This window comes from Helianthus annuus, chromosome 2, assembly GCF_002127325.2.
Source record: "Helianthus annuus cultivar XRQ/B chromosome 2, HanXRQr2.0-SUNRISE, whole genome shotgun sequence".
Taxonomy (NCBI): domain Eukaryota; kingdom Viridiplantae; phylum Streptophyta; class Magnoliopsida; order Asterales; family Asteraceae; genus Helianthus; species Helianthus annuus.
The window spans coordinates 88,599,167-88,614,642 of NC_035434.2; positions in this window are offsets into that span (position 1 = coordinate 88,599,167).

Below are 15,476 nucleotides of genomic sequence, written 5' to 3' on the forward strand. Positions count from 1 at the left end.
TTAACTGTTTGTTCTCAAGTTACACGTTACTTATAAAGTTCAGACAACATTATTCTAATCGTGTGTTCATCATCATCAAATTCGTTATTGATTATTGGCAGTTTATTACAATCGTTTACTGCATGCATATCATGAAATCGTATTTCTATATGTATATATATCATTCAGTATTCGATCATCAGAACAATCACACAACATCAGACAATTACACATCAGACAAGTGTGGGGGGGGGGGGGTTTCCCCTGTTTAAAACTCAGGTAGCATAAGGGGGTTTCAAAAACTTGAACAACACATCTTACACATAAGAATTTCGGACCACAAGGGGTTTTAAACTCGGGTAGGGGTGTGGGGTGTTATAGCTCGGACAAGATGATCATCACACTAAACTCGGACCACAAATGAATTTAAAGTCGGACCAAGATACATTCTATAATAAACTCGGTCCACAACATTAAACTCGGACCCATGTACCTTCATTAAACTCGGACCTAATCAATTCCATTAACCTCGGACATGGGAAGTGAATTAACTCGGACAACATGAGGGGGGGTTAAACTCGGATATGATCAATTAAATTAAACTCGGACCCAAGTTCATTATTAAACTCGGACCTCCATTTAACATTGTTAAACTCGGACCTTAAGTCCACTGATTAAACTCGGACTACCAAAGCCCAAACAATGTCGGACATCAACTATATATTATTTTTTTTTTTATAACAAACTCGGACTAGGGTTGAGAATAAACTCGGACCATGTGGTTTCTCAAACTCGGGCATGTGGTTGGATCATTAACCTCGGGTAATATGTGTCACAAGAAACTCGGACATGGGCATTCATATACAAACTCGGTCCATACATTCATCAAATAAACTCAGACAATGTTCGCTTTATAAAACTCAGACATGTTCAAAAGTCGGGCAAGATTTCATGATTAAAACTCAGGCAACTAGCAAACACAATTGAAACAGTTACGTTCTATCATTCCATCAGTTACGTTTTCATTTCTCTTGATCGTGAAACCCTAATTATGAACATCATTCATCCAATTCATTCAACAGTTATATCATACCAAGCATCTTGACATAAGCATACGATTACACCACAAATCAATATTATTTCACAATATTCATGATTCAATCAACATCCACAGAACTATCATATATGGAGAACTAGGGTTTTTAACATGAATCACATAATCAAGGATCAATAACACTCAAACAATCACAAACAATGATTAAACAATTACCTTGATTCGATTCTAGATGGATTGGCAATCAAACTTGATGCAAAGAACTTGTGAATCCAAGAATGATGAGAAGGTGTTGTAGAGAGGATTAGAGGAGGTGAAAGTACGTGTTTTGGTTTCTTGTGATGATTAGGGAATGATTAGTGAAAGAGATTAGGGTTTTAAGTTGTTAAAGTTTCACTATTCGCACAAAACACCCTAAGGAATTATCTATCACATATTTCATGCACAAGATATACAATTTACAGTTTCACCACCACCTTTAAGTATTTGACAAATCATTCACCAGCAATACATAACCATGCATACTCACACAATACAATTCATCGTATTTAAAACGCATACAATTTCGTAGCAATTTATTTGTGCAATCAATCAACTAAGCAATACAAGAACGTGCAATAAATGCGAAACAGAAATCTTGGAAATTCGAGTTGTCACATTATCCCCAACTTAAAAGAAATTTCGTCCCGAAATTTGGTACGCACTCACTGAGGAAGCTAGGTAAGTTATATCGTTTTACTGGTTTTCCTGGGGTGTCACATCATCCCCCCGTTGATTTGGAATTTCGTCCCGAAATTCAGTAGTAGTAGCTTCAGCCTCAGTAGTGGTTGCATTGGTTTCGAATAACTGGGGTACTTTTCTGTCATCTGATCTTCGCGTTCCCAGGTGTACTCTGGGCCACGTCGGGAGTTCCAACGAACTCGAACAAGAGGGATTCTCTTGTGTTTGAGGACCTTACATCCCGGTCCGTGATTTCAACTGGCTCCTCGACGGACTGCAACCGCTCGTCGATAGTGAGTTCCTTAAAAGGAATTGTGAGGGTCTCATCTGACAGACACTTCTTCAGATTCGACACGTGGAATACGTTGTGAACTGCACCGAGTTCAGCTGGTAGGTTCAGTCTGTAGGCTACTGGGCCTATTCTTTCCGTGATTTCGAACGGTCCAACATACCGTGGATTGAGTTTGCCTCGATTACCAAATCGAACCACACCCTTCCAGGGTGAGACTTCTAATAACACCCGGTCCCCGACCTGAAATTCCAACGGCTTGCTACGCTTGACCGCGTAGCTTTTCTGACGGCCGCGTGCTGCCGCCATGCGTTGTCGTATCTGTGCAATTTGTTCAGTAACGTCAGCTACCATTTCTAGTCCTGTAATCTAACTATCCCTCACCTCTGCCCAACCGAGAGGTGACCGGCATTTACGTCCGTACAATGCCTCGAATGGAACGTCTTTTCCCAAGGGAGATGCTTTTCCCAGCCGTTGCCGAAATCAATAACACATGCCCGAAGCATGTCTTCAAGAGTCTAGATCGTTCGCTCAGACTGCCCATCCGTCTGAGGATGATACGCCGTGCTCATGTCTAATCGTGAGCCGAAAGATTTGTGCATCGCTGGCCAGGGTTCTGACGTGAATCGTGCATCCCGATCCGAAATAATGGAGGTGGGCACCCCGTGCCTCGAAACAAATTCTTTAAGATAGAAGCATGCGAAAGTGGAGGAGTTATCCGTTTCCTTAATAGCCAGGAAGTGTGCAGACTTGGTGAGTCGGTCCACGATCACCCATATAGTATTATTCCCACGCTGAGATCTAGGTAAGCCCGTAACAAAATCCATGGAAATCTCTTCCCATTTCCACTGTGGTATCCTGGGTTGCTGAAGTAAGTCTGAGGGTTTCTGATACTCTGCCTTGACTCTCGCACAAGTCAAACATTTGCAATGTGGGCCTTCATGCTAGGCCACCAATAAGTAGTTCTGATGTCGTGGTACATTTTGTCCGAACCAGGATATACCGAGTAGCGAGACTTATGAGCTCCATCCATCACAAGTTCCTGTAAGCCGCCATATAGTGGGACCCAAATACGCCCCGATACAAAATAGGCGCCGTCTTCCTTTTGTTCCATTCGTTGCCTTGAACCGCGTAAGGCTTCAGCCATGACGTTTCTCGGATTTCAATGCTTCTATCTGAGCATCTCGTATCTGTGCAGGAAGACTAGACTGAATAGTGAGCTGTAGCGCTCACACGCGCTTCGGTAGAGTGTCTTTCCGACTGAGGGCGTCAGCCACAACATTGGCCTTGCCTGGATGATACTTGATGGCGCATTCGTAGTCATTAAGCAGTTCGACCCATCATCGTTGACGCATATTCAATTCCTTCTGCTTGAAGATATGCTCAAGGCTCCTGTGATCGGTGTAAATTGTGCACTTGGTACCGTACAGGTAGTGTCGCCATATCTTAAGCGCAAAAACAACAGCTCCCAGCTCTAAATCGTGCGTCGTGTAGTTCCGTTCATGAACCTTGAGTTGACGAGAGGCGTAGGCAATAACTTTATCCCGCTGCATCAATACACAACCAAGCCCCTGTATCGATGCGTCACAGTAAACCACGAAGTCATCCGTGCCCTCGGGCAGTGAGAGGATAGGTGCGCTGCATAGTCTATCCTTCAAGTACTGAAAAGCAGTCTCCTGCGTATTACCCCATCTGTAAACGACACCTTTCTGTGTCAGCATAGTGAGCGGCTGCGCGATCTTGGAGAAGTCTTTGATAAACCGTCTGTAGTATCCCGCCAAACCCAAGAATTGGCGTATTTCTGTTGGTGTACGCGGTGCTGGCCAATCCCTGGTCGAATCTACCTTGGATGGATCGACATGAATCCCATCCTTGTTCACCACATGGCCTAAGAAGTGGACTTCACGAAGCCAGAAGTCGCATTTTGAAAACTTTGCGTACAGCTGCTCCTTTCGAAGAAGTTCCAAGATAAGACGTAAGTGCTGCTCGTGTTCCTCCTGACTCTTGGAGTAGATCAGAATGTCGTCGATGAAGACAATGACGAACTTGTCAAAATAGGGTTTGCACACCCTGTTCATAAAGTCCATAAATACGGCAGGTGCGCTCAATAATATCAACCATCCATCATAACAAACATAAAGTATAGCAGTTAAAATAATTCATAAAACCCAACACGATTAACGTTCAAACCAAACTTTGTTTGAGTAGCGAAAACATATTAATGAAAACCCAATATAAGTTATAAGTTCAATTAGCGTTCATTGCGTCTCCTCCTCCTAACATGAAAACTCGACCTCTTGCCTCGTTGCCATTGTTGTTGTTGTTTCCCCCGTTGTTGTTGTTGTTGTTGTTCCCGTTGCCCTGATTATTGTTGCGGTTCTGGTTCTGGTTCAACTGAGGACAATCGCGTTTGTAATGACCTTCTGCCCCACACTGGAAACATCCCCGGTTTCCACGCTGTGGTTGCTGCTGCGGGTTTTGAGGAACTGGTGGTGGAAGTTGCTGGTTCTGATTTGCTGGCCGAGAGCTTCTACAATCCTTAGCCTCATGACCCATCTTGAGGCATCTTTGACATTGTTCCCTGCGACATCTTCCGCTGTGGTGTCGGTTGCACTTATTACACAATGGGTGAATTCCCCGATATCCACCCTGCCCCTGACTGCCAGATGATTGCTGAGTCGAATTCTGGTAGTCATTTGTCTTGCGCTGCCGGGACTGAACAGAAACTGATCCCTTGCTGGAATCCCCCTCCCATTTCCTCTTGTTGTCACTAGGAGTGGTAGAAGTAGTGACAGCAGTAGTGGTAGCTTTGACACGTTTTGGCAGTCTGTTCTGATCCACTGCCTGATCTGTAATACGGTGAGCGAGGCGCTGAATAGCCTGAATGTTGTCAAGATTGGCCGATGTCACATGGCTCTGGATCTCTGACGCCAAACCCTTGAGATACATCTCAATACGCTTGTATGGTGGGTCTACCATAGTTGGACACAACACGGCCAGCTCATTCGACCGCTTGGTATACGCTTCAATCTCTGATCCAACCATTTTCAAGTTATACAGCTCGTCTTCCAACTTGTGAATATCTTCACGAGTACAATATTCCCTTTTGATTAGTTCCTTAAAATCGTTCCATGGGGTGGCGTTAGCAGCTGCCAACCCTAAGATCTGGACTTGCGCGTTCCACCAAGTCAACGCGATTCCTTCCAAAGTGCCAGTGGCGTACTTGACCTTGCGAGCCTCAGGGCACTCGCACATTTCGAACACTGACTCTAGCTTTTCAAACCAATGGAGGAGTCCCACTGCCCCCTCAGTGCCACTGAAGGAATTTGGACGACAGTCCATGAAGTTCTTGAAAGTGCAGACAGGCTGCTGCGCGTGTTGACCTGCTTGAGCTGCTGCAACTGCCGCAGCAACTTGAGCTTGAACGAAAGCCTCTAGCTGGGCTTGTGTCATGCTAATTCTTCCAGACATGATCTTCATAGTAAAAGTAATGTAAGTGAAAGTGGTTCGCGAGTAGGGCGATGACAGAAAAGTGTAAGCACGTAGGTGTTCTCAAGCAATAACAAGTAGTGAGCAAAGTAATGTAAGCATACTACGAGCAAAGTTCTATGCAGTTCTAGCAAGCAGGTAATAAACATAAACCTTATTACCTAGGATGTCGAGTCTTGCACGTGGAGCGAAGCGTCGTTGTGGATCGTTGAGAGCACTGTTCTGGTTATAGTCTGGTTTTAATAAAAACGTTTTCCCATATTAAAACCAAGTTCTCTATAACCAATGGCTCTGACACCAATCTGTCACACCCCCAAAATCCACCTGCGGAGTATCACCGCTTGGGAGCGTGACTGACCAGGACCAAGCCACCAATCGTATCGAACATGTAAGTAATATCAAATATAATAAATGCAAACCAATCATTCAATATGATAGGTGTTCAAAACATAATCATCGTTTATAAGTATAGCGGAAGCATAAGTACGAAAGCCCAAATGTGTAACATAAGTTCAATAAGTTCGAAACATAATCCATGCTCCACAACGACCTGCTCCTCCCTGTGCAAGCTCCATAAATATCTAACGACCTGCAAGGCATGTAACAGAGGATCAACAAACTAGTTGAGCGAGTTCACAGTTAACTGTTCAGTAATAGTTTGGTGTGAGTAGAAGTATGTTCGTTCGTTTTGTCGTGTATCGTATCAGTTTCCATCGCGGCCTCCCAGGCAGGTATGCGAAGATATTAGGGGGGATGTTCATCCCGTGTATTCTAGACTAGGTTTATCTGTATCGCGGCCTACCCGGCAGGTGTGCGAAGATTAGTAAGTTACAGTTCGCGGCCTTCCAAAGGCAGGTGTGCGAAGTCAGTCATAATATCGCGGCCAACCCTTGGCAGGTGTGCGAAGATCAGTTCAATAAGTGTTACTAGTCTAGCAGTAGTTCTAACAGTGGAGTATGTACCATAGTTCATCCCATAACATCACTACGTTCCATTATAGACAAGTACCAGTAAATAAACAAATCCCATTCCCACCCTGGGAACCCCATGCCTTGGCTGTGTGAACTCACCTTGGTTTGCTCGGTATGTTATTGCTTCTAGAGTTAGTTAAATGTATAGGTCCGCTACACACGACCTAGGATGCATTGCACGTGATTCAATGTAAGTGTTACATTCAAATAGGGTTTACATGTTACTTGTGTCTAAACAGTTGTGATCTGTGTGAGGGTTGTGTACAGGATGAGATGATAAGAATTGTTCGCACATATAAGATCATGTAGTACCATTCACTAGCATATAGTCACATATAGTACATGCAGTAAGCTTTAACTGTTTGTTCTCAAGTTACACGTTACTTATAAAGTTCAGACAACATTATTCTAATCGTGTGTTCATCATCATCAAATTCGTTATTGATTATTGGCAGTTTATTACAATCGTTTACTGCATGCATATCATGAAATCGTATTTCTATATGTATATATATCATTCAGTATTCGATCATCAGAACAATCACACAACATCAGACAATTACACATCAGACAAGTGTGGGGGGGGGGGGGGTTTCCCCTGTTTAAAACTCAGGTAGCATAAGGGGGTTTCAAAAACTTGAACAACACATCTTACACATAAGAATTTCGGACCACAAGGGGTTTTAAACTCGGGTAGGGGTGTGGGGTGTTATAGCTCGGACAAGATGATCATCACACTAAACTCGGACCACAAATGAATTTAAAGTCGGACCAAGATACATTCTATAATAAACTCGGTCCACAACATTAAACTCGGACCCATGTACCTTCATTAAACTCGGACCTAATCAATTCCATTAACCTCGGACATGGGAAGTGAATTAACTCGGACAACATGAGGGGGGGTTAAACTCGGATATGATCAATTAAATTAAACTCGGACCCAAGTTCATTATTAAACTCGGACCTCCATTTAACATTGTTAAACTCGGACCTTAAGTCCACTGATTAAACTCGGACTACCAAAGCCCAAACAATGTCGGACATCAACTATATATTATTATTTTTTTTTTATAACAAACTCGGACTAGGGTTGAGAATAAACTCGGACCATGTGGTTTCTCAAACTCGGGCATGTGGTTGGATCATTAACCTCGGGTAATATGTGTCACAAGAAACTCGGACATGGGCATTCATATACAAACTCGGTCCATACATTCATCAAATAAACTCAGACAATGTTCGCTTTATAAAACTCAGACATGTTCAAAAGTCGGGCAAGATTTCATGATTAAAACTCAGGCAACTAGCAAACACAATTGAAACAGTTACGTTCTATCATTCCATCAGTTACGTTTTCATTTCTCTTGATCGTGAAACCCTAATTATGAACATCATTCATCCAATTCATTCAACAGTTATATCATACCAAGCATCTTGACATAAGCATACGATTACACCACAAATCAATATTATTTCACAATATTCATGATTCAATCAACATCCACAGAACTATCATATATGGAGAACTAGGGTTTTTAACATGAATCACATAATCAAGGATCAATAACACTCAAACAATCACAAACAATGATTAAACAATTACCTTGATTCGATTCTAGATGGATTGGCAATCAAACTTGATGCAAAGAACTTGTGAATCCAAGAATGATGAGAAGGTGTTGTAGAGAGGATTAGAGGAGGTGAAAGTACGTGTTTTGGTTTCTTGTGATGATTAGGGAATGATTAGTGAAAGAGATTAGGGTTTTAAGTTGTTAAAGTTTCACTATTCGCACAAAACACCCTAAGGAATTATCTATCACATATTTCATGCACAAGATATACAATTTACAGTTTCACCACCACCTTTAAGTATTTGACAAATCATTCACCAGCAATACATAACCATGCATACTCACACAATACAATTCATCGTATTTAAAACGCATACAATTTCGTAGCAATTTATTTGTGCAATCAATCAACTAAGCAATACAAGAACGTGCAATAAATGCGAAACAGAAATCTTGGAAATTTGAGTTGTCACATTATCCCCAACTTAAAAGAAATTTCGTCCCGAAATTTGGTACGCACTCACTGAGGAAGCTAGGTAAGTTATATCGTTTTACTGGTTTTCCTGGGGTGTCACACATGTCATCTGCCAATTCCTAGGCCAACATGATCTTTATTCAGTTTGGTTGCATTTTCAAAACAATTCTCATGAAAACCTTAGATCACAATCATGTGCAATTAGTAGTTACAATTATTATGCCTAGAATTTATACAACTTACAAAAATTCCTAGGATCATGTGACTAGTCTAAACACAACAACATTTATTCATAAATCATAACATTCACTAACCTGATTGTGAACTACAAGAATGCCGACGTCGAGGGGGGGTAGGGTTTCGGTGTGAAGAGATCGCCGTCCAATGATAGAGGGTTGAGAAAAGAGTAGGGTTTGCAAGAAGAGCTGTGACATCTAAAACATAATGCACGCAAATAATAGGAAGGGGCTGGGCTCGGTTTGGGCCTGAGATAATACAAGGAGCCACAATCAACTTAATATGAGTGCGCACAATGGTCGGCCCAAATCTCTTATTTCCATTAAGGTAGAGTACGGGTGTAAGTTCGGGTTGGGTCTCAATACATAGGGCTAGGGTGGAATAAGTTGGGTGTGGCCTCCGGCCCAAAGTGTGTGTTAAGTGAGTTTTGCGGCCCACTTATGTAAACTAGTTCGCGGCCCAACCAATTTGGTTCTCTAAATTAATTGGACGACACACAAAAGCGTTTAACAATTTCATGTATACTTAATCAAATAAACACACGCAATCATATAGTGGTGCACGAGATAGGCAGATAAGCATAGAGATACACACTAAAAGTTGTGGGATTTCAAGCAATGCTAATCTTAATTGTCCGGGTTGTCACAACATCACCCTAGGGCGCGCCTGTTCTTTTTGTGAAAAAGAAGGATGGGTCGTTTCGAATGTGCATCGATTATCGGGAACTTAACAAGCTTACTATCAAGAACCGTTACCCCGAATCGACGATGTATTTGACCAACTTTAAGGTGCTACGTGTTTCTCAAAGATTGATTTACGTTCATGCTATCACCAGTTGCGTATACAAGAGCAAGACATCCCAAAAACCGCTTTTTGTACTCGTTATGGCCATTATGAATTCGTGGTCATGCCTTTTGGTCTCACAAACGCACCCGCGGTCTTCATGGACTTGATGAACCGTGTGTGCAAACCCTTTTTGGATCGTTTCATCATTGTGTTTATCGATGATATCCTTATCTACTCAAAGTCAAGAGCCGAACATGCGCGGCATCTCCATTTAGTTCTCGAACTTCTTCAAGGAAATCGCCTCTACGCCAAGTTCTCTAAGTGTGAATTTGGCTTAAGGAAATCCAATTTCTCGGCCACATCGTTAACAGTCAAGGAATTCACGTCGATCCCGTGAAGATTGAAGCTGTAAAGAGTTGGATTATGCCGAAGACTTCATCTGAAATCCGTTCATTTCTCGGATTGGCGGGTTATAATAACCGTCGATTCATCGCCGACTTTTCTAATCGCCGTGCCTCTTACCGCCCTAACACATAAGGACAAACCTTTTATTTGGGGCTCTGACCAAGAGGTCGCCTTTCAAACTCTCAAGCGTATGCTTTGCAATGCTCCTGTTCTCGCACTTCCCGACGGAAACGATGATTTCGTTGTTTATTGTGATACCTCTAACCTAGGTCTTGGTTGTGTTCTTATGCTATGAGACAAGGTTATCGCATATGCTTCTTGACAACTCACGGTCCACGAGAAAAACTACACTACCCACGATCTCGAGCTCAATGCAGCTGTTTTTGCGTTAAAGATATGGCGATACTACCTTTATGGTACCAAGTGTACAGTCTTCACGGACCATAAGAGCTTACAACATATCTTGAACCAGAAAGAACTGAACATGCGCCAACGCAGATGGGTTGAACTTCTCAACGACTATGATTGCGGGATACGCTACCATCCTAGCAAGGCAAACGTTGTTGTCGTCGCTCTCAGTCGATGAAGCTATGTGTCTAGTATTCGTAACGTTCAAGCCTAGAATGACCTCGAAGCCCTAATTCGTGATGCACAGCACGCATGCTTCATTGAGACTACCTTGAAAGAGGAAATGAAGTGTGGTGCCGACACTCAGCTAGTGACTAAGTCGAATGACATCTATCACTATCTCGACCGTATTTGGATTCCCAGTCGCAATAACCTTCGAGAGATATTGATGATTGAAGCTCACAAATCTCGATATTCCATTCACCCCGGTGCCGATAAGATGTACCAGGACCTTCGTTCTAGGTACTGGTGGGCGGGCATGAGAAAGGATATCGCTCTGTATGTTTCGAAATGCTTAACTTGCTCGAAAGTTAAGGCCGAACATCAACGACCCTCTGGCTTACTTGAATAACCCGAAACCCAATGTGGAAATGGGAAAGCATAGCCATGGATTTTATTATAAAACTCCCCCGAACACCTTCTGGTCACGATAGCATTCGGGTTATCGTCGATCGTCTCACGAAATCTGCTCATTTCATTCCGATACGAGAAGACTTTAAGGTTGAACGATTAGTACGAATTTATACCGACGATGTCATCTGTCGACACGGGATGCTTCGTGACAACATCTCAGACCACGATGGTCGTTTTACCTCACGTCTCTGGGAGACATTCCAATTCGCTCTCGGTACGAGTCTCAATCTCAGTACCGCATTCCATCCCAGACCGACGGTCAGACTGAGCGTACCATCCGCACCCTCGAAGACATGCTTCGTTCGTGTGTTATAGATTTTGGTGGTAATTGGGATTCGCATTTACCTTTAGTAGAATTCTCGTACAATAACAGTTATCACTGTGACAACTCGAGTTTCTAAGATTCCATTTTCGCATTTATTGCACGTTCATTGTTTGTTTAGTTGTTTACTTGCACAATTTGTCACACCCTGGCTTTGCGGAAGCGTGGTTAATTTGGTGTGACTTCTCAATACCATAGCTTAATCATAACAAAGCTATATGAATTAAAAACATGCAAGATCATCCATTAAGTTTTAAAACCAAATACAGTACCATTGTTTTAACGGGAAACGCGCCCTAACAACCATAACCTTGTTCATCAAACATTACAAACTTAAACATAACATAAACATAGTTTAAGGACTGTGACTTGTCCAGGAAAGAGTCACATTCCCTAAACCCCGGATGACCTTGGAAACTAGTGCAGCGGGAAAACGTGCCATACCGTGCCAGATCTTTAATTCCCTGAAATACATGTAAGTTGAAAAATCAACAATAATGTTGAGCGAGTTCATGTGTAGTGAGTAAGTAAAACCTTTGTAAAATGTCTGTATGTATGAAAATTCCTGGTATGTAGCAATAAGGAAAAAGAGATCAATTAATGTGTAGCTAATACATTAATAAGTGAAATGGCCTAGGAAGCACTCAAACCTGTAACGCGTATTTCATACCGGTCCTTCCGGCGGAACGACATAGTCACCACATGTAGCCACACGCTGGCTCATGCGTGGGGCTCGCAACACCCGATAGATCTATCACTCATGCCTCTCGGTCCTTATACAAGGATTAATGGTCTTACGATAATAGCCTACCCATTCACATGATCTAGGTAATAACCCTCCTTACGCTATCCATACCATGTAAAAAGTACTTGTAATCATAGTAACATGTATTTCACCCCCGCAGTTTAGAAAACTGAAAACAGTTAAGAGAAAAGGGGGACATGAACTCACTGTCAGTGCGTCGCTATACCAAGTACTCCGAATGTCAGGCAGCTGTGCAATGACCTACATGTGCTAATTCTATTAGACGGATGGCCGTGCCTTAGCTTTATAGTTTAAGTTTTGGGAAACAGTTAGACAACCGTTCCTTGTATATACTTGGTAATTAATTTCCTTCCCAAGGATGGGGGATTTAATACATGTGTATTTGTCTCATCTCATTAAGTCCCACTTAATATATTTTTACTTCTCATGCCAAAATATAAATATTTTTCTCAAAAATATTATATTTTCTCTTCACTTAATACTTTCCAAAATAATACGTTGACAAAATACGCGTTCATGAGTATTTCCGTATACAGCGTAAGTTACGTTTTAACGATTAAGTGGTAATAATAATTACCGGTGTAACTTATATGTTCGTCGTGTAAGCGTTTGTATTATTTTGGGTTCGTCAACGTTTGTAAATATTATTTTTATTCTAAAAATAATATTTATATATTTTCACAAAATAATCATAAACAGTGTGGTGAAAAATATATTTATCGAATAAATATTTATCACGTTTAGTTTTGTGAAAATCCCACCTCCGATTATTTAATAAATAAAGTCATGGCGAAATATATTTTGAAAACATCTCAAAAATTTCGCCAGAGTTTCCCCTGTAACTGGAGGTGGCCACGCTTTCAAGCGTATCATTTTCTTTTACAAAATCGCTTCAACAATTTCTTGATTCAATCAAACTAATTTCAACACACCAAACTTGCCGACTAGTATGTAAATCGCATTATTACATGAACTTGTAGTTTTTCCGAAAACTATTGTGTAGATCCCCTTATATTTGGTGGATCCTTGCATAAAATAGTTTAATCTTGTAAAAATCCCGTTTTTAGAATAAATCATTCTTTACAACTTCCCGACAACTTTTATAAAAATTGTTACTTTGTCGGATCTTTCGTTTCACAAGTGTTTATACACTTGTAGTTTGTAAAAAAAATCATATTTGTTAGTGTGTCATCCGACTTTTATAAAACATGATTTTCTCGACACTTGGTCCTACGAAAATACCACTTGCAGATATGTAGATCCGCTAGTTTTAAACACCATTTTACTAGTAAAATTACTTTTACACAAGTTCATGTCTTTCGTGTGGTAGAGTTTCACCTTTTAACCCTCGTACCGATAGAAACAAGCTTATGTCAAGATCTATGATCTTAACAAAGTCGGGTTAAACGATGATCCGAGCCACCACATCGTAGATCGGGCCTAAATAATCACCATATTCAAACACTACAACTTTTACACAAGTTATGATCTTTTATCCAACAAAATTCAAGTTTTAGTAAACTTTAAAGATTCAAAAGATGGGTTTCCGCATTTTAATCGCTATAAATCATATTAACCACCTTAGATAAGTTCGAGAGTGAGTTTTAAACATTATACCTCTAGCTCGGGGCTAGGGAAGAATCTAGGCGAAAAGGTGGTGGATTAAAGCTAAGTAACGAGGTCCTTCCGCTTCCGTTTGCTCCAAAGCTCCTAATACGTGACCCGTAAGGCTTGTATATGCTTGGAATGAAGAGATCAAAACTCGACAATGGGTGGGTGGCTATGGGAGTGTTCGGCCGAGAGTTGGGAGGGGCAAGGGAGAGAGGGTTTTTGGTGATTGGTGAAGTGTAAGAACTCATGTGTGTTAGTGTTGTATTTATAGGCAAAACTTTGTTCTTAATCCAATGGTTAGTATGTCTTCTAGATATTAGACATAAACAATAAAATAATCACAATGTGTACTCTTGTGTTCCCTTTAGTTGGCCGATCTCTTTAGGGGGGGGTATCCAGTTCGATTTCAATCGTTTAGTTAGAGTTTAGTTACATTAAGTAGGTTAGCTTTAGGGGTTAACTCCGTAAGTGGTGTGATGCGTTATATCGTGTGTGTTAGGGTAATCAGGGACCCTAACTGGCTCAGAAAAAGACTAACAATATTTTTGGCAATATTTTTTTTATGTTCCGGGTATAGTCCGGTTGTTCGGTTGGATAGTAATCCGTTAAAGTGCTTAAGTAATCTTTTAAGCGTCGTTAATAATATTTTTAGTGACACATCTTATTTTTTTTTTTTTTTTTTTTGGGTAAAGGGTTACCCCGGTGAATTTTATAAATCAAAACCAATAAAAACAAGAGTGAGGCAGACATACCACACTATTGCTAGTCCTGGCATACCAAGACTAGACACAAACGACCAAACAAACACAACTAGGCAACATAAGCCACAAACACACCCAAGCCAAACACGGCCAAGTCATAAACAATATACAAAAACTACTACACTAGTCCGGTTCTATCTCCAAATTGCTTCTAGGAATCTTCCACTTCTCCATCAAGCTTCCATTTTCAAATCTCCGCTTAAACTTGAAGTTCAAAATTCTCATACGGACAATTGTAATAGCCTCCTGAGCAACCACCGAAGCCGTACGTTGTCTTCGAGTAAACAACCTGTTGTTCCGTTCTTGCCATACATAGTAGGCTGCAGCCGCAACCACCAAACGACTTATGACGTTTTCGGGTTTCTTCAGACTCACGTTTTGATCCATCCAAGCCATAATATCGGACCATTCACCATCCACATGCTCCATATCGGTCATCACCCTAACATTATTCCAAACCTGGGCCGCAAAAGAGCATTCGAAAAACAAGTGATCTCTCGAGTCCCTGTTAAAACAACATAAAGGGCAACACATGAGATTTAGATTAGTTGCACTACCCGCTTCCCACACAGATAACCGATCTTGCGTCTTCAGTTTGTTTCGAATAACAAGCCAAATGTGGAACGAGTGTTTAGGGATGCATTGTTTAAACCACACCATATTCACCCAGTTTACTTTGCTTTCATGGTGACGAATACTATTCCAAACCTCCCAAGATGTAAATGAACATGTTTTTCCTTCTAAGTCTTTCCAAACCATCCGATCACGAACATTCACTCGTAGTATAGGAGACACTAGATTAATTAAAACTGGGAAAAGATTGTACCAGGCAATCGGCCACCTCCACTCACCATCCGGAGAAACTATATCCGCTAACGAAGATTGTAAATTAAAGCCTGCATTAGCGATAATTCTTGGGGTAATAAAGTTACGAAGAGGACCATGATCACACCAAATGTCACTCCACGCATTTGTTTCAGACCCACTACCAATAGA